The following is a 3,292-nucleotide window of genomic DNA, read 5'->3' on the forward strand; positions in this document are numbered from 1 at the left end:
GCTTCGAGCTGCACCAGCTTACTGCAGCACCATTCAATATAAACACGTACCCAGACTGAGACTTAGAGTCATCAGGATCAGTGTTCTAACTTGCATCGGTGTAACTGGTTACAACGAGCTCTTGGTCACCGCCATAACAAAGAAACATATCCTTAGTTCTTTTCAAGTACTTCAGGATATTCTTGACAGTTGTCCAGTGTTCCATTCCTGGATCACTTTGATATCTGCTAGTCAAACTAACAGCATGTGCTATATCCGGTCTAGTACACAGCATGGCATACATGATAGAGCCTACTGCCGAGGCAAAGGGGATCTGATTCATCCTCTCTCTTTCTTCTACCGTAGCCGGACCTTGAGTCTTACTCAAGACCTTACCTGGCAACATCAGTAAGAATCCTTTCTTACTTTCATCTATTCTAAACTTCTTTAGAATCTTGTCCAGGTATGTACTCTGTGAAAGCCCTATTAGGCGTCTTGATCTATCTCTATAAATCTTGATGCCTAAAATGTACGCTGCTTCACCAAGGTCTTTCATTGAAAAACACTTATTCAAATAACCTTTTACACTGCTTAATAGTTCTATATCATTCCCAATCAATAATATGTCATCTACATATAATATCAGAATGCTACAGAGCTCCCACTCACTTTCTTGTAAATACAGGCCTCTCCATGGCACTGTATAAACCCGAAGTCTTTGATCACCTTATCAAAGCGTCGGTTCCAACTCCTGGATGCTTACTTCAGTCCATAAATTGAACGCTGAAGTTTGCACACCTTGTCATCATTTTTAGGATCGACAAAACCTTTGGGTTGTACCATATACAAATCTTCCTCAATGTCTCCATTAAGGAACGCCGTTTTGACATCCATCTGCCAAATCTCATAATCGAAAAATGCAGCTATTGCTAACAAAATCCACACAGACTTTAGCTTCGCTACAGGTGAGAAAGACTCATCGTAGTCAACTCCTTGAATTTGTCGAAAACCCTTTGCGACAAGTCGAGCTTTATAGACAGTAACATTACCATCAGCATCTGTTTTTCTCTTGAAGATCCATTTATTCTCGACAGCTTTGCGGCTATCAGGTAAGTCTACTAAAGTCCACACTTTGTTATCATACATGGATCCCATTTCGGATTTCATGGCTTCTTGCCATCTGTTGGAATCTGGGCTCATCATCGCTTCTTCATACGTCGCAGGGTCCTCATAATTGTTGTCCACAATCATGACATTTAGACAAGGATCATACCAATCAGGAGAGGTACGTTCCCTTGTCGATCTGCGAGGTTCAGTAGCTACCTCGCTCGAAGTTTCATGATCATTATCATTAGCTTCCTCTGTCACCGGTGCAGGCGGCACAAGAACATCTTCCGGTACTACGCTACTCTGATCAACGATAGAAGGTTCAGTAACCTCGTCGAGTTCTACTTTTCTTCCAGTCACTTCTTTAGTGAGAAACTCTTTCTCAAGAAAGGTTTCGTTCTTAGCAACAAAGATTTTGCCTTCGGATTTGTGATAGAAAGTATACCCTATAGTTTCCTTAGGGTATCCTATGAAGACGCATTTCTCCGCTTTGGGTTCTAGCTTTTCCGGTTGTAGCTTTTCGTAGTCTGTCCAGGGCTGGCGCAACAAATGGTTCTATCTGCGAGATACCCCGGTGTATGGGCGGCGCTCCAATATCCCTCCGTTCGAGGACGTCCTGGTAGCTCAGCCAAAGAAGTCCTTGCGAAACACCCTTTCTCCTGAAGAGAGGGTGATAGCCGACAAGTTGTTCGACCAGGTCGTAGATCTGAAGAACACGGGAGGCTTAACTATGTGTGGCACCAAGGTAGTCTCGGTGTTCTTACAACATCGGGTGCAACCGCTGATGTCTCGGCCCCACCAGTTGTGGCTGTATTTTGGCAAGGATGACAAGTCGAGAGTCAGCTCTGCCGACCTGTCGGCTGATGAACTTCGCGACGAGGTGCGTCGTCTGACGTGCCTCGGCATGAAGGACAATATTGTTCTGACCTCGGCTCGTCCCCCATACGATTTCCACCATCTTCCGGTTGAGGTAATTCTCACTGTTTCTTGCTCTTACTACTATCATTGTGCTGTTCTTCGACCTTTTGCTGATTTTTCTCCTGTCGACAGGCTTCCACCGTGGCTCAATGCTATCCTCCTACACCCGAAAGTGGTGTGGAACCAGAGGATGATGATGATGACTCCGACGAGACCGAGGATGCCCAGCATATCCTTGAGGACAGTGACGTCCAGGAGGATGAAGCTCCCGAGGATGATGCCCTCACCAGGAGCAGGCGGTGTAAGAGGATAAATGAGGACCTTATTACAACGGCTGAATCAAGTCCTAGCGGACAAGATAATGATGCCGATGAAACCGCATTGCCTCCCTCTGTTGTGAAAAGCTCGATAGGCTTTTTTCCTGTCGAAGACGACCTGGACCTGTGAGCATCTATTTTTCCCTTCGTAACTTATCCTTCTTCATTCTGCATGCTAATCATCCTCTCTTTTTAAGCAGCTCTGATGATGACGACAACGTTCCTCTTGCAAAGAGGGCTAAGTTATTCTCTGGGAAGTCTGAGTCAGCCAAAGAATTGAACCCTTCACCTGCCAAACCAACGCCGCCCTCAAGGACGACCATGGAAAAGGTTCCGGTGTCGAAGCTTATCCCTTCTGGCAGCGCTCCCGCCTCGTCGGCTGTTCGTGACCATGTAAGTGATTTATTTGACTTGGTTTCTTTCTTTTTTGTTGAATTTCCATATTCGACTGAGTTTTCTTGGCTTTCTCCCTTGCAGCCAATTTATGCCACAGTTGATGCTGTGCTAGATTTTGCCGAGCAATTCACCCGTCTGGAGTCTGAAAATGATCATCTTCGGAAGACCATCAAGACTTTGGCTGACCAGGTGCTGGAGGCCAACAGGCTCGCAGCCAATGCTAAAAATGAAAACATCTCGCTGAAGGATGAACTGGAAAAGCTGAAACAACAAATGAAGGATGAGCAAGATGCCAGACGCGAGGCTGCAGTCGCAACCGATGAAAAAGAAGGCGTCCTCCATGAATCCATCGCGAATTTATTGGGTAAGTCCCTTGGTGCATATCTTTTCCTCAGTACTTTCCTCCAAGTTGCTTATATATCTTCTTCTAGGTGCTGCCGATATAACCATCAATTGGGCTCGCAAGCTTCGGGAGGACTCCATGTCTGACGCCTGTCACTCGCTGCTGAGTCCAACGTCCAAGTTCTTGGACTTTTGCAAAGGACCAAAGGAGCGTTATCGAGGTTATTCTCGAT

The sequence above is a fragment of the Lolium perenne genome, chromosome 7, assembly GCF_019359855.2.
Source record: "Lolium perenne isolate Kyuss_39 chromosome 7, Kyuss_2.0, whole genome shotgun sequence".
In the NCBI taxonomy this organism is placed as follows: domain Eukaryota; kingdom Viridiplantae; phylum Streptophyta; class Magnoliopsida; order Poales; family Poaceae; genus Lolium; species Lolium perenne.